This window comes from Manis javanica, chromosome 9 (genome assembly GCF_040802235.1).
Source record: "Manis javanica isolate MJ-LG chromosome 9, MJ_LKY, whole genome shotgun sequence".
Lineage (NCBI taxonomy): Eukaryota > Metazoa > Chordata > Mammalia > Pholidota > Manidae > Manis > Manis javanica.
In genome coordinates, this window is record NC_133164.1 from 80,730,327 (window position 1) to 80,757,582 (window position 27,256).

At 40.5% G+C, this 27,256-nt stretch overlaps 1 non-coding gene across 1 annotated transcript; it reads right to left on the reverse strand.

Moving 5' to 3' along the window:
• Positions 1–16,052: 16,052 nt before the first annotated feature.
• On the reverse strand, positions 16,053–16,156 carry LOC118972493 (U6 spliceosomal RNA). The gene has a single exon (XR_005061510.1). It is a non-coding gene; the product is annotated as a U6 spliceosomal RNA (small nuclear RNA).
• Between the last annotated feature and the right edge of the window lie 11,100 nt (positions 16,157–27,256).

Genomic DNA, 27,256 nt, shown 5'->3' on the forward strand with positions numbered 1-27,256 from the left:
AATATGCAAATTATTCTGTGACAACACTACCCAAGCTAACACTTTGTTGATATCTTTCCAGTGGGAACATTTTTCATTCATCAGGTCAATGTAGGCAAATAGGTGGAACCAAAACAAAGAAGGAAGAGCCTTGCAAGGCTAAGAGAAATAAGAGGAAGGGATGGACATAAAGAACTGGCAAGTGGCAGAGGGAATGCGGAGGCCCTGCCCTGGGGACAGTATCTGTGTACCATGTGCTCATGGAGGGAGAGCCAAGAACATAAACGCTAACGTGCAAGTGGGGCTGGTGACACTGGTGAGGCACAGTTTTGAACATAAAGGTCCTACAGCTAACTCAGCCTAAACTGCATAGAACAAAGCCATGTAAGAAATGATTTCTACAGCAGTTTTCAAACTTCAGCCACAGAGTTCTTTCTTCATTTGAAACCCATTCTACAAACCAGATAAAAAGTGGAGCTGCTTTACCTGAAGAGATTTCTCTCCTGTGGTGTCACCACCTCCCAGTGGGGCCATGATGTTGGTAGGGGTGGACGAATCAGAACTGCTAGAGACTGAGGGATATCTGAAATACAAGGGTTTATTGAGCCTTCACAGATGCAGCCAGAAAAAGGACCGAGTCCTGGAACTGGACGTTCCTGCCCCACCAGCAGCAAGGCCAGTTAACAGAAACAGCTTGTCTGCCAGGCTCAAGAAGCAGGGTACATTTACAAAGGGTCTCAAGAAAAGATGGTTTCTTCAATTTACTATTGGCCCTAGACCAAGAAGGTGGGCTAACATCAAGTGGGGAAAGTCCAGGGATGGGAGTTAGTCTGTAGAAAAAGCCCATGGGTTGGTGGTTGATGGTGATCAAACACTGTTCATTGACAAGAGGGTGGTTCTGGAGACCTTCTAGCCAATTGTTCAAATGACTTCATCCAGGAATGTGGAGTCTCTGGTTAGCCACAGGCCATGGCTTTTGACTGATTACCTTCCCTTTTCTCTCTCCACAATTCTTCAGGCCTTCTGTCAACTTTAGGACATCTAAGAACTTTTCTTATCAAGGTGATAGATCCCCTCTGTTCCTGGATCCCACATATTTTCAGGGGTCTTGCTACTAGAGGTATTCTCTCTAGGAACCACGGATCTTTCTCTTTCTCTCCCTTCCCTTCAAGCCTAAAGAAATCTCTCTGCTCTGACTAGCTACTTCCCCTACCTCAGACAATCTCCATCCCTTGGGTTTATGTTTTTATTATACTAAAGCAGCCAGCCTGGGAAACTTCACAGGCAGTCCACACCTCCTGCTTCCATTGAGGCCTTGAGCGGGGCTGGGCTCCCAGTTTGGCTGAGCAAATGGAAGTAGGTGTGGAGGGTGGGGGGAAGTGTCATCAGTATATCTAGTCAAGCAGTTTTCTATTTATTAGGAGGTGATTTGATTTTTTTTATCTGTCTGCTCCATTAGACTGCAAATTCCTTAAACACCAAAGCCACATTGGTTTCTCTCTACCATGTATCCAGGCAGCTTACACAGTAAGTGGCAAATGGTAGACACTCAATAAAGAGCGAGGGAATAAATTAACTGCTAGAGCTGCACAGAAAAGCACTAATTTGTCCAAATCTTTGACAGGATGACACTTTAGCCATCTGGAATTCATGCCCTCCTCTCTAAATCTCATGAATTCCCTGTGTCCTCTTGTAGATTTTTCCAATGGTTCTCTTTTAACTGTCAGTAAGCATTACCTTTTATTTGACTCTTCTATTTCAAGAAGTCTATTTCCTCAAATGTGCCTTCTGCAGAAATGGCTAATCACGAGTTATCACCTTACACATAGTTCTTTAGGTAATTGAAAACACTCAGGTCATCCTTCTGCTGACTTTCCCGTGCATCAAATAATTCAAACTCTTAATATATTTTTCACAAACCTAATTTTTCATTAGTTTTTAATTTTGGCTGTGATATTTTTCTCTGGTTTCAGCCAATTTTCTCCATGCCACTTCCTAAGTGGACAGGCCAGAAATGAAAAGAACACCTTTACTGTCTGGCTGAATTCACCTTTGCTCTGTATACCTTACGTTAAACATACTGACAGGTACCCACAGCACACTGACTTCAGGGGCCTGGGTCATAGACTGATCACTAGAAAAACTGAGGTCAGGTTCATAGCCTGGCTCTGATACTTCCATCTCTATGAACCTGGGCAAGTGACTTAATGTTGGGTAGTAATCGTTGTGCTGACCTCAGTGGGCTGTTGCTGGAGGGATGGGGTTGATAAAGGAATTAATGCTTTTAGAACTATGGCTGCCACTAAGTACAGGTTCAATGAATTTTAGTGATTATTTCTGCTGCTGTTGGTGTTATTACTACTATTACCTTTCAGTCGCGGTGTAATCAAAAGAATTTTAAAAATATAGCAAGTCACAGGGAGGCTGCAGTAGGGGAGAAAGAAAGGAGGTTGGTAGGAAAAAGGCACCAAGGTGAGTGGAGACCTTAAAGATTCTCACCTACTTCCTCCTTGATAACCAAGTCTAGCCTTCTCTGGTTCATGTCAGATCTTCACTGTTTGTTGGATTGGATTAGTCAATTTACCCTCTCACCATCTATCTATACAACATCTCTCTCAGCAAGAAATTTTTTTTAAATTCAAGTTTTCCCACTTACTAGCCATGTGACTAAGGGACATGTAAGTGATGTTTCTGAGTTTCGGAGTCATCGTTATGAATCGGTCATGATCACAGTGATGAATCAGAAACTCTGGAGACCAAGAGATCTCTGAAATAAAAGGGCCAGTTGAGCCATTACAGAGGTGACCAGGAAAAGGACTGAGTCCTGAGACAGAAAGTTTCTGTTTCACCAGTGTCAAGGCCACACTTAGGAAACTGGGGACTATAAGGGGTCTTAAGGGAATAAAGTTTTTAAACTCACATTCCTATAGATAAGGAAGGCAGATTAACTCAAAGTGGGGAAAGTCTAGGGTTAGACGGTTAGTCCATAGAGAAAGCCTGTGTATTGGTTATTGATCATGGACAGACACTGGTCATGCACATGAGGGTGGTTCTGCAGACCTTGTAGATAATTGTTCAAAGGACTTCATCCAGGAATGTGGAGTTTCTGGTTAACTCTGTCCTGCTGCTATTAACTGATTACCTTCCCTTGTCTTTCTCCCTCATTGTCTGGCCCTTACAACACTTAATTTAGGACATTTCAGAATTTTTCCTTACCAACAGAATCATGGGTTGAAATGAGAATTAAACGAGTTATAGGCAGATATTATTACACTTTCTCTCTCAGGCCACTGCAACAGAGCAAATATTACAATGAAGTGAGTCAAATGGATCTTTTGGTTTCCCAGTGCATAAAAAAGTTACATATACACTATACTGTAGTCTATTAAGTGTGCAATAACATTATGTCTAGAAAAATGTGCAAACTTTAATTACAAAGTACTTTATTACCAAGAAATGATAACCACCATCTGAGGTTTCAGTGAGTTGTAATCTTTTTGCTGGTCGAGGGTCATGCCTCCATGTTGCTGGCTGCTCACTGAAAAGGGTGGTGGGTGCTGAAGGCTGGATGGCTATGGCAATTCCGTAAAATAAGACAATTAAGTTTGCTGCATTAATTGAATCTTACTTTCACAAATGACTTCTCTGAAACATGCAATGCTGTTTGATATTAATGTGTTTATGACTGTAGAACTTCTTCCAAAATAGGAGTCTGTTTCTTTATCAACTATGTTTATGTAATATTATAAGCCTTTTGTTGTCTTTCAACAATCTTCATGGCATCTTCACCAAGAAGAGTTTCCATCTCAAGAAACCACTGTCTTTGTTCATCCATGAGAAGTAATTTCTCATCTGTTCAAGTTTTATCATGAGATGCAGCAATTCAGTCCCATCTTCAGGATCCATTTCTAATTCTAGTTCTTTTGCTGTTTCCATCACATCTCCTGTGAATCCTCTGCTGAAGTCTTGAACCCCTCAAAAGTTACCCATGAGGGTTGGAATCAACTTTTTCCAAACTCCTGTTCATGCTGATATTTTGACCTCTCCCCATAAAACAGGAATGTTCTTAATGACATCCAGACTGGTGAAGTTTTTCCAGAAGTTTTTCAATTTACTTTGACCAGATCCATAAGAGGAATCTCTATATGTGGCAGCTATAGCCTTACGAAATGTATTTCTTAAATAATAAGGCTTAAAAGTTGAAATGACTCCTTGACCCATGGGCTGCAAAATGGACATTGTGTTTGCAGGCATTAAAACAGAGTAACCTTGTACATCTCCATCAGAACTGTTGAGTGACCAGGTACATTGTCAGTGAGCAGTAATAATTTTGAAAGGAATCTTTTTTTCTAAGTAGTAGGTCTCCACAGTGGGTTACATACTCAGTAAATCACTAAATAATGTTGTAGCAGGTGTGTTGTCATCTAGGCTTTATTGTTCCATTTCTATGAGCACAGCAGGGGATATTTAGCATAAATATTAAGGGCCCTACAATCTTCCAGATTATAAGTGAACATTGGCTTCAACTTAGTCACTCGCTGCATTATTCTCCAACAAGAGGGTCAACCTGTCCTTTGAAGCTTTGAAACCAAGCATTGACTTCTCCTTAGCTATGAAAGTCCTAAATGCCATCTTCTTCCATTCTGAAACTGTTTTGTCCACACTGAAAATCTATTGTTCAGTGCATCTACCTTCATCAATAAACTTAGCTAGATCTTCTGGGTAACTTGCTTCAGCTTCACATCAACACTAGCTGTTCACCTTGTGCTTTTGTGTTAGGGAGACCGCTTCTTTCCTTAAACTTCATGAACCATCCATCCTATGCTAGCTTCCATCTTTTCTTCTGCAGCTTCCTCCCCTTTCTCAGCCTTCACAGAATTGAAATGAGTGTGGGCCTTGCTCTGGATTAGGCTTGACATCAGAGAATGTTGTGGCTGGTTTGATCTTCTTTCCAGACCACCAAAACTCTCCATATCAACAGTAGGACTGTTTTATTTTCTTATCTTTGTGTGTTCTCTGGAGTCACACTTTCAGTTTCCTTCAAGAACTTTTCCTTTGCATTCACAAGTTGGGAAATTGGCACAAGAGATCTGGCTTTCGGCCTGTCTCAGCTTTTTTTTCTCTGTTCCTTTTTTTTAATTTTGATATCATTAATATACAATTGCATAAGCAACATTGTGTTTACTGATTCCCCCCCATTATCAAATCCCCACCACATACCTCATTACAGTCATTGTCCATCAGCATAGTAAGATGGTATAGAGTCACTACTTGTCTTCTCTGTGCTATACTGCCTTCCCTGAGCACCCCCTACATTATGTGTGCTAATTGTAATGGCCCTTATTCCCCTTATTTCCCTTCCCACCCACCCTCCCCAGTCCCTTTCCCTTTAGTAACTGTTAGTCCATTCTTGGGTTCTGTGAGGCTGCTGCTGTTTTGTTCCTTCAGTTTTTGCTTTGTTCTTATATCCACAGATGAGTGAAATCATTTGATACTTATCTTCCTTCACCTGGCTTATTTCACTGAGTATAATACCCTATAGCTCCATCCATGTTGGTGAAAATGATAGGATTTGTTTTCTTCTTATGGCTGAGTAATATACCGTTCTGTGTATGTACTACATCTTCTTTATTCATTCATCTACTGATGGACACTTAGGTGGCTTCCAATTCTTGGCTATTGTAAATAGTGCTGCGATAAACATAGGGGTGCATATATCTTTTTGAAACTGGGCTGTGGCATTCTTAGGGTAAATTCCTAGGAGTGGAATTCCTGGGACAAATGGTATTTCTATTTTGAGTTTTTTGAGGAACCTCCATACTGCTTTCCACAATGGTTGAACTAATTTACATTCCCACCAGCAGTGTAGGAGGGTTCCCCTCTCTCCACATCCTCCCCAACATTTGTTGTTGTTTGTCTTTTGGATGGTAGCGATCCTTACTGGTGTGAGGTGATATCTCATTGTGGTTTTAATTTGCATTTCTCTGATGATTAGCGGTGGAGCATCTTTTCCTGTACCTGTTGGCCATCTGAATTTCTTCTTTGGAGAAGTGTCTGTTGAGGTCCTCTGCCCTTTTTTAATTGGCTTATTTGCTGTTTTGTTGAGGTGTTTTGTTGAGGTGTGTCAGTTCTTTGTATATATTGGATGTCAATGCCTTATCAGATATGTCATTTATTAATATATTCTCCCATACTGTAGGATACCTTTTTGTCCTACTGATGGTGCCCTTTACTGTACAGAAGCTTTTTAGTTTGATTTAGTCCCACTTGTTCATTTTTCCTTTTGTTTCCCTTGCCCAGGGAGATATGTTCATGAAGAAGTTGCTCATGTTTATGTCCAGAAGATTTTTGCCTATGTTTTTTCTAAGAGTTTTATGGTTTCATGACTTACATTCAGGTGTTTGATCCATTTTGAGTTTATTTTTGTGTCTGGATTTAGACAGTAATCCAGTTTCATTCTCTTACATGTAGCTGTCCAGTTTTGCCAAAACCAGCTGTTGAGAGGTTGTCATTTCCCCAACAATGAAATTAGACTTCATTTGTGATTGTTCTTCCTTCTTTAAATAGGCCTGAATTGCTACATGCTTTTCTCTTAGAACTGCCTTTGCTCCATCCTACAGAAATTGGGATGTAGTGTTGTTGTTTTCATTTGTCTCCATATTTTTCTTGATCTCTGTTTTTATTTGGTCATTGATCCATTGATTATTTAGGAGGATGTTGTTAAGCCTCCATGTGTTGTGAGCCTTTTTGTTTTCTTTGTACAATTTATTTCTAGTTTTATACCTTTGTGAACTGAGAAATTGGTTGGTAGAATTTCAATCTCTTTCAATATACTCAGGCTGTTTTTGTCACCTAGTATGTGGTTTATTCTCAAAAATGTTCCATGTGCACTTGAGAAGAATGTGTATCCTGCTGCTTTTGGGTGGCATGCTCTATAGCTGTCTGCTAGATCCATCTGTTTTAATGTGTTGTTCAGTGCCTCTGTGTCCTTAATTATTTTCTGTCTGCTTGATTTGTCCTTTGGAGTGAGTGGTGTGTTGAAGTCTCCTAAAATGAATGCATTGAATTCTATTTCCTCCTTTAAATCTGTTAGTATTTGTTTCACATATGTCGGTGCTCCTGTGTTGGGTGCATAGGTATTTATAATGGTTATATCCTTTTGTTAGGTTGAACCCTTTATCATTCTATAATGTCTTTCTTTGTCTCTTGTTACTTTCTTTGTTTTGAAGTCTATTTTGTCTGATACAGGTACTGGAACACCTGCTTTTTTCTCCCTATGGTTTGCATGAAATATCTTTTTCCAGCCCTTCACTTTTAGTCTTTGTATGTCTTTGGGTTTGACGTGAGTCTCTGGTAGGCAGCATATAGATGGATCTTGGTTTATTTATCCATTATGTAATTCTGGGTCTTTTAATTGGTACATTCAGTCCATCTACATTTAGGATGATTATCCATAGATATGTACTTATTGCCTTTGCAGGCTTTGGATTCATGGTTACCAAACGTTCAAGGGTAGCCTCTATACTACTAACCATCTAACTTAACTCACTTATTAAGCTATTTTAAACAGAGTGTGATGATTCTTTATTTCTTTCCCTTCTTTTTCTTCCTTCTCCACTCTTCATATGTTAGGTGTTTTATTCTGTACTCTTTGTGTTTCTCTTGACTGACTTTGTGGACAGCCGATTTTACTTTGCATTTAGTTACTATTTAGTTGGTCTACTCTCTTTGCTGTGTTTTTATTTTTCTTTGGTGACAACTATTTAGCCTTAGGCATACTTCCATCTAGAGCAGTCCCTTTGAAATACGCTGGAGAGATGGTTTGTAGGAGGTAAATTCCGTCAACTTTTGCTTATCAGAAAATTGTTAAGTCCCTCCTTCAAATTAAAATTATAATCTTGCTGGATACAGTATTCTTGGTTCAAGGCCCTTCTGTTTCATTGCATTGAATATCATGCCATACCCTTCTGGCCTGTAAAGTTTCTGTTGAGAAATCTGATGATAGCCTGATGAGATTTCCTTAGTAGGTAGTCTTTTTTCTATATTTGGCTACTTTTTGTGTGTGTGAAGTGTTCCATATTTTCTTCTTTATCTTTTTTGTGAGGGCATCTCTCATATTTATTGATCAAATGGTTGTTAACAATAAAATTCTGTATAGGGAGGTCAATGCTCAATGCACAGTCATTAATCCATCTCAAGCCTAGTTCTCTTCAGTCTCCAATCTTCGGAAGCATAACAAACAAGTTCTTACATGGTGAACGAATTCTTACATAGTGAATAAGTTTGTACATGGCGAACAGTACAAGGGCATTCATCACAGAAAATTTTGGTTTTGATCACGCATTATGAACTATAAACAATCAGGTCAAATATGAATATTCATTTGATTTTTATACTTGATTTATATGTGGATCCCACATTTCTCCCTTTATTATTATTATTATTTTTATTTTTAATAAACTGCTGAAGTGTTAGGTAGATGCAAGATAAAGGTAGAAAACATAGTTTAGTGTTGTAAGAGAGCAATTGTAGATGATCAGGTGTGTGCCTGTAGACTATGTGCTAATCCGAGCTAGACAAGGGCAATAAAACATCCACGGATGCAGAAGCTTTCTCTGAACACAGGGGGTGGTGAGGTTCAAAGCTTCACCACTGTTGTTCCACAATTTCTCACCTGATGGCCCCCCTGTGACTGTGCCTGTCTTAGGTTGTTCCTCCCTTGAGGAATCTTACCCATCTCTGGCTAACCAGTCATCTTCCGGGGCCATACAGGGAAATGTAAAGTTGGTAAGTGAGAGAGAAGCCATATTGTTTGAAAAGGTTAGGTTTTACTTCTTTGCAGATTTATGCCCTGTGGCTTCTATGCCCAGCACTTGTCTCAAGGTATTTTTACCACCTGGAGGAATTATGATACTCAGTAAATTCAATATGAGGCACGAATTCTATTTAAGGGTTGTAATTAGGAAGGAAAAAGAAAAGCTATAGAGGTAGCATATGGAAGAAAACATGGGAGGATTGATTATTTCTTTGACATATCTTCTTGTAGAGTACCTTAAGTATGTATAGGTTTTAAACTACTAACTAACTTGCGCACACATTTTAACATAATAGGAATACGGTGACATAAACAAAGCAACTCTATAATTACCAGCCATCTCCAGTGAAGCCAAGAAAACCATTTAGGCACCCTAGGCATTTGTGAAAATTAGTTTATGATATGATGGATATTGTCCAACTGTACTTGAACAGTCTGAGAGAAGTCAGACAAATTAAAGCAACCCATTTCTGGGATCTGTTCACATCCCATATGTTCTTTTTACTGTAGATAGTCTATGGTCGTAAGATTTTGGAGCACTACAATTTGCACCCCTCCCAACTCCTGATTGAGTTCCAACAGTACACATACGGTCAAATTCGTTGTCTCACTGTATGCACATGCCAGTCTAGACATCTCCCTCCTCATTCCAATGGCAAGTCCAGGAAACGGTGGGGTGGACTCAGCCACAACCGCAGCATCGCCCAGATCCCTGTGGAGGCTTTTTGATGATCATCCCCCGGCACGAGTCCTCCAGAGAGTGCTGATGCCGGAAGCTCCTCCTTATATCATATCTTAGTTCATTTTCTGCGTAGCCAAGCTAGGCCTTGATCTTCTGCATAGAAACAAACAGACCCTTTGCCCACACTTTGACATGCCCTCTATACCACTGTGTAGAACTCATTGGAGGTCAGCACACAGGAACTGATTTTTTTAATCTTTAATCTACACTTACATGAAGAATACTATGTTTACTATGCTCTCCCCTATATCAGGTCCCCCCTAAAAACCACATTACGGTCACTGTCCATCAGCATAGCAAAATGTAGAATCACTACTTGTCCTCTCTGTGTTGTACAGCCCTCCCTCCCCTTTCTCCCTCCCCCCACTATGCATGCTAATCTTAATACCCCTCTTCTTCTTTCCTCCCCTTATCCCCCACTACCCACCCATTCTCCCCAGTTCATTTCCCTTTGGTACCTGTTATTCCATTTTTGGGTTCTGTAATTCCACTGCTGTTTTGTTTCTTCAGTTTTTCCTTTGTTCTTATACTCCTCAGATGAGTGAAATCATTTGGTATTTCTCTTTCTCCGCTTGGCTAATGTCACTGAGCATAATACTCTCCAGCTCCATCCATGTTGCTGCAAATGGTAGGATTTTTCGACTTCTTATGGCTGAGTAGTATTCCATTGTGTATATGTACCACATCTTCTATATCCAATTCCTGGCTATTGTAAATAGCGCTGCGATAAACATAGGGGTGCATCTGTCTTTCTCAAACTTGATTGGTACATTCTTAGGGTATATTCCTAGGAGTGGAATTCCTGGGTCAAATGGTAAGTCTGTTTTGAGCATTTTGATGAACCTCCATACTGCTTTCCACAGTGGCTGAACTAATTTACATTCCCACCAGCAGTGTAGGAGGGTTCCCCTTTCTCCACAGCCTCGCCAATATTTGTTGTTGTTTGTCTTTTGGATGGCAGTCATCCTTACTGGTGCGAGCTGATACCTCATTGTAGTTTTAATTTGCATTTCTCTGATAGTTAGTGATGTGGAGCATCTTTTCATGTGTCTGTTGGCCATCTGTATTTGTTTTTTAGAGAACTGTCTGCTCAGTTCCTCTGCCCATTTTTTAGTTGGGTTATTTGTTTTTTGTTTGTTGAGGCATGTGAGCTGTTTATATATTCTGGACATCAAGCCTTTATCGGATCTGTCATTTTCAAATATATTCTCCCATACTGTAGGGTTCCTTTTTGTTCTATTGATGGTCTCTTTCGCTGTACAGAAACTTTTCAGCTTAATGTAGTCCCACTTGCTCATTTTTGCTGTTGCTTTTCTTGCCCGGGGAGATATGTTCAAGAAGAGGTCACTCATGTTTATGTCTAAGGGGTTTTTGCCTAAGTTTTTTTCCAAGAGTTTAATGGTTTCATGACTTACATTCAGGTCTTTGATCCATTTTGAGTTTACCTTTGTATATGAGGTTAGACAAAGGTCCAGTTTCATTCTCCTACATGTAGTTGTCCAGTTTTGCCAGCACCATCTGCTGAAGAGACTGTCATTTTGCCATTGTATGTCCATGGCTCCTTTATCAAATATTAATTGCCCATATATGTTTGGGTTAATTTCTGGAGTCTCTAATCTGTTCCTCTGGTCTGTGGCTCTGTTCTTGTGCCAGTACCAAATTGTCTTGATTACTATGGCTTTGTAGTAGAGCTTGAAGTTGGGGAGTGAGATCCCCCCTACTTTATTCTTCTTTCTCAGGATTGCCTTGGATATTCGGCTTCTTTGGTGTTTCCACATGAATTTTTGAATTATTTGTTCCAATTCATTGAAGAATGTTGCTGGCAATTTGATTGGGATTGCATTAAATCTGTATATTGCTTTAGGCAGGATTGCCATTTTGACGATATTAATTCTTCCTAGCCATGAGCAGGGGATGAGTTTCCATTTGTTAGTGTCCCCTTTAATTTCTCTTAAGAGTGACTTGTAGTTTTCAGAGTATAGGTCATTCACTTCTTTGGTTAGGTCTATTCCTAGGTATTTTATTCTTTTTGATGCAATTGTGAATGGAATTGTTTTCCTGATTTCTCTTTCTATTGGTTCACTGTTAGTGTATAGGAAAGCTACAGATTTCTGTGTGTTAATTTTGTATCCTGCAACTTTGCTGTATTCTGATATCAGTTCTAGTAGTTTTGGAGTGGAGTCTTTAGGGTTTTTTATGTACAGTATCATATCATCTGCAAATAGTGACAGTTTTACTTCTTCTTTACCAATCTGGATTCCTTGTATTTCTTTGTTTTGTCTGATTGCTGTGGCTAGGACCTCCAGTACTGTGTTAAATAACAGTTGGGAGAGTGGGCATCCCTGTCTGGTTCCCGATCTCAGAGGTAATGTTTTCAGCTTCTCGCTGTTCAGTATAATGCTGGCTGTGGGTTTATCATATATGGCCTTTATTATGTTGAGGTACTTGCCCTCTATTCCCATTTTGCTGAGAGTTTTTATCATGAATGGATGTTGAATTTTGTCAAATGCTTTTTCAGCATCTATGGAGATGATCATGTGGTTTTTGTCTTTCTTTTTGTTGATGTGGTGGATGATGTTGATGGATTTTCGAATGTTGTACCATCCTTGCATCCCTGGGATGAATCCCACTTGGCCATGGTGTATGATCCTTTTGATATACTGTTGAATTCTGTTTGCTAATATTTTATTGAGTATTTTTGCATCTACATTCATCAGGGATATTGATCTGTAATTTTCTTTTTTGTTGGGGTCTTTGCCTGGTTTTGGTATTAGGGTGATGTTGGCTTCATAGAATGAGTTTGGCAATATTCCCTCCTCTTCTTTTTTTTGGAACACTTTAAGGAGAATGGGTATTATGTCTTCTCTGTGTGTCTGATAAAATTCCGAGGTAAATCCGTCCATCCCCGGGGTTTTGTTCTTCGGTAGTTTTTTGATTTCAATTTCTTTGCTCGTAATTGGTTTGTTTAACTTTTGTGTTTCTTCCTTGGTCAGTCTTGGGAGGTTGTATTTTTCTAGGAAGTTGTCCATTTCTTCTAGGTTTTCCAGCTTGTTGGCATATAGGTTTTCATAGTAGTCTTTAATAATTCTTTGTATTTTTGTGGGGTCTGTAGTGATTTTTCCATTCTCATTTCTGATTATGTTGATTTGTGTTGATTCTCTTTTTCTCTTAATAAGTTTGGTTAGAAGCTTATCTATTTTGTTTATTTTCTCAAAGAACCAGCTCTTGGTTTCATTGATTTTTGCTATTGTTTTATTCTTCTCAATTTTGTTTATTTTTTCTCTTATCTTTATTATGTCCCTCCTTCTGCTGACTTTAGGCCTCATTTGTTCTTCTTTTTCCAGTTTCGATAGTTGTGATGTTAGACTCTTCATTTGGGATTGTTCTTCCTTCTTCAGGTGTGCCTGGATCGTTATATACTTTCCTCGTAAGACTGCTTTCGCTGATTCCCACAGAAGTTGGGGTTTTGTGTTGTTGTTGTCATTTGTATCTATATATTCCTTGATGTCTATTTTGATTTGTTCATTGATCCATTGATTATTTAGAAGCATGTTGTTCAGCCTCCATGTGTTTGTGAGCCTTTTTGCTTTCTTTGTACAATTTATTTCTAGTTTAATGCTTTTGTGGTCAGAAAAGTTGGTTGGTAGGATTTCAATATTTTGGAATTTACTGAGGCTCTTTTTGTGAGCTAGTGTGTGGTCTATTCTGGAGAATGTTCCATGTGCACTTGAGAAGAATGTGTATCCTGTTGCTTTTGGATGTAGAGTTCTATAGATGTGTGTTAGGTCCATCTGTTCTAGTGTGTTGTTCAATGCCTATGTGTCCTTACTTATTTTCTGCCTGGTGGATCTATCCTTTGGGGTGAGTGGTGTGTTGAAGTCTCCTAAGATGAATGCATTGCAGTCTATTTCCCTCTTTAGTTCTGTTAGTATTTGTTTCACAAATGCTGGTGTTCCTGTGTTGGGTGCATATATATTTAGAACGGTTATATCCTTTTGTTGGACTGAGCCCTTTATCATTATGTAGTGTCCTTCTTTATCTCTTGTTACTTTCTTTGTTTTGAAGTCTATTTTTGTCTGATATTAGTACTGCAACCCCTGCCTTCTTCTCGCTGTTGTTTGCCTGAAGTATGTTTTTCCATCCCTTGACTTTTAGTCTGTGTATGTCTTTGTGTTTGAGGTGAGTTTCTTGTAAGCAGCATATAGATTGGTCTTGCTTTTTTATCCATTCTATTGCTCTGTGTCTTTTGATTGGTGCATTAAGTCCATTTACATTTGGGGTGACTATTGAGAGATATGTACTTATTGCCATTGCAGGCTTTAGATTCGTGGTTACCAAAGGTTCAAAGTTAGCTTCTTTAGTATCTTACTGCCTAACTTAGCTCCCTTATTGAGCTATTATATACACTGTCTGGAGATTCTTTTCTTCTCTCCCTTCTTATTCCTCCTCCTCCCTTCTTCATATGTTGTATGTTTTGTTCCTTGCTCTTTTTATGAGTGCTCCCATCTGGAGCAGTCCCTGTAAGATGCCCTGTAGAGGTGGTTTGTGGGAAGCAAAATCCCTCAGCTGTTGCTTTTCTGGGAATTGTTTAATCCCACCATCATATTTGAATGATATTCGTGCCGGATACAGTATCCTTGGTTCAAGGCCCTTCTGTTTCATTGTATTAAATATATCATGCCATTGTCTTCTGGCCTATAGGGTTTCTGTCTAGAAGTCTGATGTTAGCCTGATGGGTCTTCCTTTATAGGTGACCTTTTTCTCTCTAGCTGCCTTTAAAACTCTTTCCTTGTCCTTGATCCTTGCCATTTTAATTACTATGTGTCTTGGTGTTGTCCTCCTTGGATCCTTTCTGTTGGGTCTTCTGTGTATTTCCGTGGTCTGTTCGATTATTTCCTCCCCCAGTTGGGGAAGTTTTCAGCAATTATTTCTTCAAAGTGACTTTCTATCCCTTCTCCTCTTTTTTCTACTTCTTGTACCCCTATAATACGAATATTATTCCTTTTGGATTGGTCACATAGTTCTCTTAGTGTTGTTTAGTTCTTGGAGATGCTTTTATCTCTCTCTATGTCAGCTTCTATACATTCCTGTTCTCTGGTTTCTATTCCTTCAATGGCCTCTTGCATCTTATCCATTCTGCTTATAAATCCTTCCAGAGATTGTTTCACTTCTGTGATCTTCTTCCCGACATCTGTGATCTCCCTCCGGACTTCATCCCATTGCTCTTGCATTTTTCTCTGCATCTCATCCCATTGCTGTTGCATTTTTCTCTGCATCTCTGTCAGCATCTTCATGATTTTTATTTTGAATTCTTTTTCAGGAGGACTGGTTAGGTCTGTCTCCTTCTCAGGTGTTGTCTCTGTGATCTTTGTCTGCCTGTAGTTTTGCCTTTTCATGGTGATAGAGATAGTTTGCAGAGCTGGTACGAGTGACAGCTGGAAGAGCTTTCCTTCTTGTTGGTTTGTGGCCTTCCTCTCCTGGAAGAATAGCAACCTCTAGTGGCTTATGCTTGGCAGCTGTGCTCAGACAGGGCTTCTGCTACCTGCCCCGTTGCTATGGAGTTTATATCTGCTGTTGCTGTTGGTCTGCCCTGGCTGGGGCTGCTCTCCAAAATGGTGGAGCCCCGTTTGAGGGGGAGTGGCCAGGAGGCTATTTATCTGTAATGGGCTTCTGTGCTCCTTGTTGCCCAGGGAGTTAGAGTGCCCAGAGTTCCCCAGATTCCCTGCCTCTGGGCTAAGTGTCCTGTCCTAAGTGCCCCTTTAAGACTTCCAGAAAGCACTCTCCAAACCAAAACAACTACAGCAACAACGAAAGAGGAAAAAAAAAAAAAGGAAAAAACGCACAATTTTCTTTGTCCTCAGGCGCTGGTCTCTGGCACCTGCTCACCGGTTTTGCTGCCCTGTTTCACCTAATATTGGGGTTCCTGTCCCTTTAAGGCTTTCAAAAAGCACTCGCCAAAAAAAAAGGGAAAAACGCACCATTTTCTTTGCCCTCAGGCGCCGGTCTCAGGCACCCGCTCACTGCTTTTGCTGCCCTGTTTCCCTAGTATTGGGGTCCTTGTCCCTATAAGTCTTCCAAAATGCACTCGCCAAAAAAAAAGGGAAAAATATGTGATATTCTTTGTCCTCAGGCGCCGGTCTCAGGCACCTGCTCACCGGCCTTACTGCCCTGTTTCCCTGGTATTGGGGTCCCTGTCCCTTTAAGGCTTCCAAAAAGCACTCGTCAAAAAGAAGGAAAAAAACCGCTCTGGTTTCTTTCCACCTGCCGGGAGCCGGGGGGATTGGCACTCGGGTCCCGCTGGGCAGGAGCTTGTGTCTTACCCCCTTCGCGAGGTGCTGGGTTCTCACAGGTGTGGATGTGGTCTGGATGTTGTCCTGTGTCCTCTGGTCTCTATTTTAGGAAATTGCCTTTGTTATATTTTCATAATTCTATGTGGTTTTGGGAGGAGAGTTCCTCTGCTCTACTCACGCCGCCATCCTGTCTCCGCCCCCCTGGCTATATTTTCTTTTTTAAAAAAACAATATGGAAAGCTTCATGAATTTATGTGTCATCCTTGCTCAGGGGCCATGATAATCTCTGTATCATTCCAATTTTAGTGTATGTGCTACCAAAGCAAGCACCTCTGGCTGCTTTCAATACTCTGTCCTTGTCTTTGATCTTTGCCATTTTAATTATTATATGTCTTGGTGTTGTCCTCCTTGAGGCCCTTGTGTTGGTACATCTGTGGACTTCCATGATCTGAGAGACTTTTTTCTTCCCCAGATTGGGGATGTTTTCATCAATTACTTCTTCAAAGAGACTTTCTGTCCCTTTTTCTCTCTCTTCTTCTTCTGGTACCCCTATAATGTGAACATTGTTCCGTTTGAATTGATCCCACAGTTCTCTTAATATTCTTTCGTTCCTAGAGATCCTTTTATCTCTCTCTGCCTCCAATTTTTGTATTCCTCTTTTCTGAATTCTATTCCATTAACAGTCTCTTCCACCTCATCCAATCCACTCTTAAATCCTTCCATTGTTTGTTTCATTTCTATTATCTCCCTCCGGAATTCATCCCTTAGCTCTTGAATATGTCTCTGTAGCTCCATCAGCATGCTTATGACTTTTATTTTGAAGTATTTTTCAGGAGATTGGTGATTTCAGTCTCACCAAGTCCTCTTTATGGTGTTTGAGGGATTTTGGACTGAACAAGGTTCTTATGCCTTTTCATGTTGACGGGAGTGTTCACCAGTGAGTGGCACATGTCAGCTGGGAGAACAAAGTCCCTTCCTGCTTGTGGTTTCCTTGCCTGTCTCGGCTGTCTGTGCCAGTTCACCATGCACAGGAAGCAGCCGTGGGGTTAATCCCCTTGGCCTTGGGCATTGGTGGGGGTTGCAGGCCAGTAGCGCCTTTGTCTTCTGCAAGGACAAAGTCCCTTCGTGCCTCCCTTTCACAGCTCCTGTCTCCACTGTCTGCACTGGTCAACCACATTCCCTGAGCAGCCTCTGGGTCTGAGCTGGTTAGCAGCATGCAGGGAGAAGCCTCTATGTTAAACTGTGTGGCTGCTGTAGGCAGCGTTGCTCTCCCACTGGTCTGCAGCAATGGTGGGTACAGCTGGTTTGCTTGCAAGTGCCTTCCTGGAGGAAGGAGCGGCAGGCTGCTTAATGCTGTGAGGGTCCTCAGAGCTGCGTTGCCAATCAGGAGGATATGGAGCCTGAAGTTCCTTAAGGTTCCCAGCCTGCTGGGCTGAGTGTGCCAGGACATTTTGTCCCCCTGTTAAATGCTTGTCCCTTTAAGACTTTTGAAGTATCTGCTTTTCTTTTGTCCTAGGTTAGTGGCTGTGGGAATCTGTTCACAATCTGAGTCTCAGATTTTACTTTTCTGCTCCTCTAATATCCAGAGCACCATGCAATGTGTGTCTATGCTCCCAGGGTGGATTACTAGGTCAAGTTATTTAGCAGAGTCCTGTGCTTTCACTCCCAACCTGCTCTGATTGTTTTTCTCCTGACAGTAAGCTGGGCTGGGGTGAGTTCTTGGGTCCCGCCAGGTCACGGCTTTGTATCTTACCCTTTTCCATGAGATGTTGGGTTCTCCCAGATGTAGACTGGCTCATGTACTGTAACTTCTGGTCACTCTTTTAGGAATAGTTGTATTTGCTGTATTTTCAAAATATATATGGTTTGGAGAGATTTCTGCCACCCTACTCACACCTCCATCTTTTCCTCTCTCCTATCGGCATTTGACATGCCTTCCTCATTAAGCTTAGTGATTTGTAGCTTTGGACTTAAAGTGAGACATGCAACTCTTCATTTCACTTGAACACTTAGAGGTCACTGCAGGGTTAATAACTGGCTTAATTCCAGTATTGTTGTGTCTCAGGGAATAGGGGGCCTTGAGGAACTGGAAAGATGGGGAAATGGCTGGTTGGTGAAGCAATCAGAACACACACATTTACCCATTATATTCACCATCTTATATAGACATGGTTTGTGGTGCTCCCCTGAAATTACAATAGTAACATCAAAGATCATTGCTCACAGATCACTGTAACAAATATAATGGAAAAATTTGAAATATTGTGAGAATTAGCAAAATATGGTTAAGAGACACAAAATGAGCAAATCTTATTGGAAAAATCATGCTGACAGACTTGCTTAATACAGGGATGCCACAAAACTTCAATTTGTAAAAAATGCAGTGTCTGTGAAGCACAATAAAATGAGGTATGCCTGTAATGTTTGTGGTATTTTGTATGTGTTAATGATTTTCTCTGATGTTATTATTTCACAAAACATGGCAGAGACATAGTGATGTTTCTAGGAAGTGAACTTATGAAAGTTGTGAAGACACTCTCCAAAATATTTGTATTGAATATTTTATATATTCCTTAGCTCCCACTGATGTTAGTATATAACATAATTGTACTCATTGTGGAATTCTGATTTGGGGGAAATGGTTTCTTTTTTTCTTTTTCTTCCATTCTTCCTTTCTTTCCTTCTTCTTTCTTTCTAGTAAATAACTTTTTTAAAACGTGTTTAAAGACCACGGACGAAACTTGAGAATTTTACTGCAAGGACTTCCTCAGAGATAAGCTTCCAGCACCTTCCCAGCCTCTCCAGGGCAGCACTTTTACAATTTTGGGAAACTCTTAAATTATAGTGAGAAAAATCAAAGCTCATAGTCTCAGCATCTGTCTGCAGGAGCTGCAGGTGACAGGTCTTGTTTAGATGATATATATTCCCAAAGGTGCTCAGAGCACATAGCTCCAAACTTAAATGTTCAGAAGCTGCATCACACCAGCACACAACTGATTACAACCATGAGTGCCTCAGAGAGCACAAGTACCCCAAATTGATCATCAAGTACCTCCACAACAGGACAACCACCTTTTGTCATTCTGTTTCTCCATCCTCATGTGCTCCACTTCAGCAACAGGGCCACGCTCCTGAGATCTGATGTCACAGCACCCAGGCCCATCTGCAGGGGAGCACAGAACCCTGTCCTTTCTTGATTTGATTGCCTGGGATAGCTCTGAATCAGATGATAATTACTGCAACAGTTCTTCATATATGCTATTTCTTGCTTTCTTTGACCAGTTTGGGTTTCTATGAAAATCCTACTTGTTTAATATGCTGCTCAAATATCTTCTTCCCAAAGAAAATTGCAGCATCAACACACATGTACACATCTCACAGTTAATACCAGTGTCTGAACTTCAATACTATATTACAAGCCCCTCATGATGAAAATCAACTAAAAAATGTAATTAAAGTTCCATTTTAGAAGATGCTTAAATACTGGTATATTACATCAATGGATTGAACTTTTAAAATGAATAATCTAAATAGATGCTGAGAATGGAATTTGATTAGCATTAGTGCCTTTTACTAATAACTTCACGAGTGGAAATGAGAATGAAAGGATGCTTTCTCACAGTGATGAATAATATGTGGTTTAAATCAAAAGTACCTAACAGTAACTGCTAGAAACAGTTTCATGAAAATCTAGAATAAAATAAAAGACCCCAAAATTATGAATATTGTTTAGTATTTTAGGTAGTTCCTGATAATTACAGAAGGGCAGGAAACAAAGACTGGAGGTATAAGTATAGAAAAGGATAAGATAAATTATTACACCTCGTAGATGGCATAATTTTAAATCTAAAAGTGGCAAAAGAAACAACTGACCAATTATGAGAATTTAAAAAGAACTCAATGATTACAAAGTAAATATACTAAAATTAAATGTGTATATATAACATCAATGGCCACCTAAAAAAAACCCTGTAATTAAAAATTTCCATTCAGAAGAGTAACTAACTAGACAGTATCCCTGGAGGGGTACAGTCTTAATAACGGGTTTTGGGGCCTAAAGGAAAACAAGGCAAAACATGGGGCCATGGAGAGATCAGAATACATCAAGTGATGTGAGTGAAGACAGGGCCTCCAGGTCCCGGCAGCAACCTACCTGGCTGGCAGACCCCCCAGGAGACCAGCGCTAGACCAGGTGGTGATGAAGCACGTCAGACGCGCCAGGCAAGCTTCCCTGCATGGCCTTGGCAGTCGCCCGTTCCTCTGCCTGGACTCTGGGTCCCCAAACACCCTCATGGCTCACTCCCCACCTGCTTCCTGCCTTGGTGCAAAGGTTACCTAGTGTAGCCTCATCCTGACAGTTCTATTAAAAATGAGGAAGTAGCAGCTGGGCCCATTCCAGCTTCCCCGCATCATTTCCTCCACTGCACGCACTACCTTGGAACACAGTGCACTAATTTACTCCTTTATCTGTTCTCTCCCCTAATAGTGTGATCTCCATGAGAGCAGGGATTTTTTTTAGTCCATATTGTTCACTGCTGAATGAAAGAATGAATGAATGAAACAAAATACAGTTGACCTTTGAACAACATGGGTTTGAACTCTGTAGGTCCACTTATACAGGGGTTTTTTTCAATAAAAATATTGGAAATTCGTGACAGTTTGAAAGAACCTTTTCTTTCTCTAGCTTACCTTATTGCAAGAATAAATTATGTAATACATACAACATACAAATATGTGTTCATTGACTGTGTTATTGGTAAGGCTTCCAGTTCACAGTAGGCTATTAGTACTTAAGTTTTGGGGGAGTCAAAATACACCGGGATCTTGATGCACATGGGGGTGGGGAACCCTTACCCTCCAGTTGTTCAAGGGTCAACTGTATGCATACATTTTAAAGATAGAAAGAAAACACCAGAAATAAGTATGCAATAGTAATGATATTATGAATGATTATTTTTATTTTATTTTCCAAACATTTTGTAGCTTGAGTTAGTACCTTTACTTTTTAAAATAAAATTATATTTTACAAGATTATTGTTCTACCTATCTAGCTCATTTCCCAAGTTGTTTGCTAGGAAAAAGGAATATGCAGAGAACAGACAGACTCATTCTACAGGTGAACAACAAAAAACAAGCACACAGTCTATTTCCATTAGGCCTCCCTCCTTTTGACTTCATTGTTTTAAATCTTAGATGTTCTTAAATATAGCTATTATCTATATAACTATAGCTATAATCTGTGCCTTGAACTACATTTTTATCTTCACCTTTTAATTACCATTATTTTTCAAATGGATCAAACTTCTCCTATTCCAAACTGAATACCTACAACTAATCCCAAACTGAAATTAGCATGATTAATTGCATTTTACCAAAATGTTCTTTATTGTATATCCTTTACTTTCAACTTGAATCCTTCTTGCATTATTAATGCTCAGTGAATTTTCTGTTTTAATTTCATCCCAGCTGCTGAACCTGTTGTTCTTAAAAAGCCCACTCACTCTTACCACTTACACACATTTTTGAGCTATTATATTTTAAACTGAGCTACTAAAAATTAAAATTATTTATCAGGTTGATACTTTGGAGCTTAGATCAGGTGAGACAGTTGATGACAGTTTGTAGTAACTCCTGTAGAAAGATTTTCAGTCTTTGTATATATACTTTTTAATTTTTTAATTAATTAATTTTGTTGTCATTAATCTGCAATTACATGAAGAATATTATGTTCACTAGGCTTCCCCCTTCACCAAATCTTCCCCACAAACCCCATTACAGTACGGTCCACCAGTGTAGTAAGACGCTGTAGAATCACTACTTGTCTTCTCTGTGTTGCACAGCCCTCCCCATGCCCCCCTCCCACATTATACATGCTAATCGTAATGCCCCCTTTCTTTTTCCCCACCCTTATCCCTCCCTTCCCTCCCTTTCTCCCCAGTCCCGTTCCCTTTAGTAACTGTTAGTCCATTCTTAGGTTCTATGATTCTGCTGCTGTTTTTTGTTCCTTCAGTCTTTCTTTGTTCCTATAGTCTTTGGGTTTGAGGTGAGTCTCTTATAAGCATCATAGAGATGGGTCTTGCTTTTTTATCCATTCTATTATTCTGTGTCTTTTGATTGGTGCATTCAGTCCATTTACATTTAGGGTGATTATTGAAAGATATGTACTTATTGCCATTGCAGGCTTTAGATTTGTGGTTGCCAAAAGTTCAAGGTTAGCTTCTTTAGTATCTTACTGTCTAACTTAATTCACTTATTGAGCTATTTTAAACACTGTCTGGTCATTTTTTATTTTTCTCCCTTCTTATTCCTCCTCCTTCATTCTTTATATGTTGGTTGTTTTATTCTGTGCTCTTTTGTGCTTCCTTTAACTGCTTTTGTGGGTAGTTGATTTTATTTTTTGCCTTTAGTTAGTATTTGGTTGGTCTGCTTTCTTTGCTGTGATTTTATTTTCTCTGGTGACATCTATTTAGTCTTAGAAGTACTCCTATCTAGATCAGTCCCTCTAAAATACCCTGTAGGGGTAGTTTGTGGGAGGCAAATTCCCTCAACTTTTGCTTGTCTGGGAATTATTTAATCCCTCCTTCATATTTAAATGATAGTCATGCTGGATATAGTATTCTTGGTTCAAGGCCCTTCTGTTTCATTGCATTAAATATATCATGCCATTCTCTTATGGCCTGTAAGGTTTCTGTTGAAAAGTCTGATGATAGCCTGATGGGTTTTCCTTTGTAGGTGACCTTTTTCCTCTCTCTAGCTGCCTTTAAAACTCTGTCCTTGTCCTTGACCTTTGCCATTTTAATTATTATGTGTCTTGGTGTTGTCCTTCTTGGGCCCTTTCTGTTGGAAGTTATGTACACACCCATGGTCTGATCAATTATTTCCTCCTCCAGTTTGGGGAAGTTTTCAGCAATTATTTCTTCAAATACACTTTCTATCCCTTTCTCTCTCTCTTCTTCTTCTGGTACCCCTATAATGCAGATATTGTTCTTTTTGGATTGGTCACACAGTTCTCTTAATATTGTTTCATTCCTGGAGATCCTTTTATCTCTCTCTGCGTCCGCTTCTATGCATTCCTGTTCTCTGATTTCTGTTCCATCAATGGCCTCTTGCATCATCTTATCCATTCTGCTTATAAATCCTTCCAGAGTTTGTTTCACTTCTGTAATCTCCTTCCTGGCATCTGTGATCTCCCTCCGGACTTCATCCCTTAGCTCTTGCATATTTCTCTGCAGCTCCATCAGTATGATTATGAGCTTTATTTTTAATTCTTTTTAAGGAAGACTGGTTAGGTCTATGTCCTTCTCAGGGTTTGCCTCTGTGATCTTGGTCTGTATCAATTTCTTCTGCCTTTTCATGGTAATAGATATATTTGTGGGGAGCTGGCATGTGTGTTGGGTAAGAGAAAGTCCCTTCTTGCCAGTTTGTGGCCTTCCTCTCCTGGGAGAACAGTAGCCTCTAGTGGCTTGTGCTGGGCAGCAGCATGCAGATGGGGCTTCTAATCCTGCCCGGCCGCTATGTAGTTTATTTAGCTCTGCAGTTGCTGTGGGCGTTGCCTGCCTCAGGATGCTTCTCCAATATGGCGGAGCCGTGTTAGAGGGGGTACAGGTGGGAGGCTGTTTATCTTCGTGAGGGGCCTCCGAGCTGTGCTGTGGGGGTTCAGGTGCCCAGAGTTCCCCAGGATTTCCTGCTGCTGGGCTAGGTGTCCCGGGGCACTTCCGTCCAGCTGTGCGGTCCCTGTCCCTTTAAGACTTTCAAAAAACACTCACTTTTCTTTGTCCCGGGTGCGCTGGCTGTGGTGGCCCACTCACAGGTCTTACTGTCCTGTTTCCCTAGTATCCAGGACCCCACGCATACACTGTGTGTGCACTCTGGTGGGGATGGCTGGGGCTGGGTGTTTAGCAGTCCTGGGCTCCCTCTCCCTCCCCGCTCTGACTCCTTTCCTCCCACTGGGAGCTAGCGGGGGGGGGGGGGGCGCTCAGGTCCAGCCAGGCTGGGCTTGTATCTTACCCCTTTCACTAGGCGCTGGGTTCTCACAGGTGTGGATGTAGTCTGGCTATTGTCTTGTGTCTTCTGGTCTCCCTTTTAGGGAGAATTGTATTTGTTGTATTTTGAAAAATGTATGTGGTTTTGGGAGGAGATTTCCGCTGCTCAACTCATGCCGCCATCTTGGTTCTCTCTTTTCAGTCTTTGTATATTTGAGGGTTGGTTTGAAACCTAGTCACCTAGTTGGTTGGAGGAATTCTTTGTATGTGTGGTATATTCGAAATGCTAGGCTACTGCTTCCACACTCTTGGGCAATAAGCTATTATTGTAGTATTTAGAGAGCTTGGCCCAGTGTTCTGGGAAGAGGCAGAGATGCTAGTGCTTGACTTACTGCTGGGAGAACAAGCCGGGTAATAAACCATTGCACCCCAAGAATATTTTACTGTCATTTTCTTTGGTCACATTGAATCCATAGTGAACTTCCCTAGGGCTGAAACCCATTGGCAAGGCATCTGCAGACCCTTTTTTAGGTGAGGACCTTTAGCCTAAAGACTGTCCCATGTAAAGGACTTTGGGGCCTATTTCCAGCCATCTTCCTTCCCCAATACATGTCAAGACTCCCCGAGAAGGAAACACTGGCTGCTCTAAGGTTCCCCAAAAGAGTCTAATTCAGTTTTGATTATAACCAGGTGATTATAGCCTGGGACTGAAAGTTTATATGATAGCTACATTTAATTTTTAGTGCAAGGTCCATGGCTTGTCATTCCTAGGTTTTCTGGAACTATTCAAGATTTATTGCTAGGCATAACCAAGCACTTTTGAAATTAGATGATCTCATAGCCTTCATGAAAGGGCTTCTTAACCTTTCCAAAATGCCAAACATTTCCACTCAAGCAAAAATCAACCTGGCAGCTGTCCTCCTGCTCTGAGCACAGCCCAAGTGGCAGAAAGCTCCTGAAGCAGTCAGCTCCTGGACAACTGTTTGTTCATTTTCTTTTAGTGACCCAAAAAAGCCCCATCAAGGCCACTTGTGTGAGGTCCTGACCCCTTTCTGTGTTTTCTTGGCCCTAAAGAGCTCATGATGTAACTTGCTGGCAAAGCAAATGTGCCAAAAGATGTTTGCTTTGCTGCATTCCCATCAGCAAAACTATCACACGTTTATCCTACAGCAATATTTAAATGCTCAAGACAGAAATGTCAGAGGATATGTTAGGATATTCTGTATAATTAGGCCTTGCCTTTACCTCAGTGATCCACACTAAGTTCTTTGTCCAGACTATACCTGTTGGGCCTGATTATACCTGTTAGAGGCTATCGAAAAGGGCAGTACACAGGTGGAGGAAATCCCCAGAGCTGGGCCCGAAAGGTAGCTTAAGTTGAAAATATCTATCCATGGAGAAGCCACTCCTACTAAAGAATGGCTGTTAGTGAAACTAGGGAGTGGAATCTGTGGTTGAAACTGCTACTGTCTCCCCCTGTCCATTTCTTCCTTTAGCCCCGGTTTTAGTTGCTGGACGCATGGCTAACCAGTTAAAGGCTCCATTTCCTAGCTCCCTTGCAGCCAGACATGGCCATGCAAATACATTCTGGCCAGTGGAATGTTGAGTTGACCTTGATGCATGAAACTTCTGAGTTGTTTGCCTAAAGGGAAAGGGAGATGGTTCCGACTTCCTCTTAACCCCTCCCCACTGGCTGGAAAGTGAACAGAAGTAGAGGCAAGGGGCTCAGTCACAGACACTAAGCTGGAAGCTGCGTGTTAAGGAAAGCAGAGCAAGGAGTCTAACTCCCCAACCCCACAGAGGTACCGTATCAGCTCTGGGCTATTTGTACTCATGCTGCTGTGGGAGGTGTACATACAAGACTGTCTTGACAAAGCCACTGTTATTTCACCCTTTGTTACAGCAGTCAGACTTGTATTTCAATTAAAACAAATCCAAGGTCAAGACCTGGAAAGGTAGAAAATTAGTCTAGCAAGCTATTTTATTTACATTAACATGATAAGCTAAGGTCAAAAGTGATAATTTTTTTAAAAAGTGAGGGAAAACCTCTTAGCTCATGCTGCTATAATAAAATACCACAGACTGAATGGCTTACCAACAGAAATTCATTTCTCACAATTCTGGAGACTGGGAAGTCCAAGATCAAAGTGTTGGCTGACTCAGTGCCTGGTGAGAGCCGTCTTCCTAGCTTACAGATGGCTGCCTTCTTGCTGTGTCCTCGGGTGGTAAAGAGTGAGCCCTCTGGACTCTTCTTAAAAGAGTGCTAATCCCATTCATGGGCTCAGCCCTCATGACCTAATCAACATCCACCCCATAACAGGTGGTCAGGCTCAAAGGACACGCATCAGAACCCATTTAGGGAACACTGAAGTTCCAGAGGATGCTGATTTTACGCCCATCCAGGGACAACCATGTAAATGGGTCGAAATTAGCTTCGTGTTGTAACTGCTGTACCTTAGCTCTTGCCTCATGATAGGATGGATTTTGTACTTTGGAAAACATTTAGATTCTCTTGTGTGTCATATGAGAACAGAGACGAATGAAGCAGTTATTCAGCCTATGGCTAAATAAAGCATATAGTCCATTAATCTTAATATCTAATATTAAATGTGGATGATCCCAGATCACTAGATGTTTGACTCACAGTAATGCATGTTCTGTAAATACCTTCTTAGAATACTGTGTTAACACTCAACTTTTGCATTTATTTTTGGTTTATTCAATCAAAGCAGAAAAATCAATTAATGGGTAGGGAACCCTGGACTTTAGTCACAATGTAAAGTGAGAGTTATTTTCTGTTGTCTTTTGTGTGGAGCTAATAATGATTTGTTAATTATCTTTCTAATTAGTTTTATGATTAAATCTTGCATAGGCTCTCCAGTGTGCAATCAGCACTTATCTCTGTACTCTTGTGGAATCCCACGGAGTTTTCTTGTGAGTGAGGTAAAGACTAGCAAGAAAAGTTTGCATCCCAAGTAAAATGTTAATGACAAAATTAATTAGAATAAAATTATATCCAGAGTCTTTTTAGAATTGAGTTACTAAACTCACTTTTGATAAAATTAGAAACATAAGGTATTTTCTTGAAATAGCTTTTGTAAAATGAAATAGATTGAATTCTGGGCATGCACTTTATTATTGAATACTTGGGTTTGAGCTTTATCTCTGTATAAAGATTGTCTCTTCTTCCAGTTAAAAAATACTTGGTGTGCTAGTTGTGATGCTATATAGTCAACCTATATGATGGAGAAGAAAACTGATAGTACTTTTGGTTCCCAGTGGGTATCGTGACAATAAGTAATTTGAAATCATTAGGTCTGGTCAGATTCTAATACCTCTAAATAAAGAAGGTAGTAACTAAGCATCCTTTTAGATTTTCAGGAGACAGTGTGCCCAGAACTATTCATAGAAAATGGTGAACTGTAGTATCTGTTCAGAGCAATCTCTT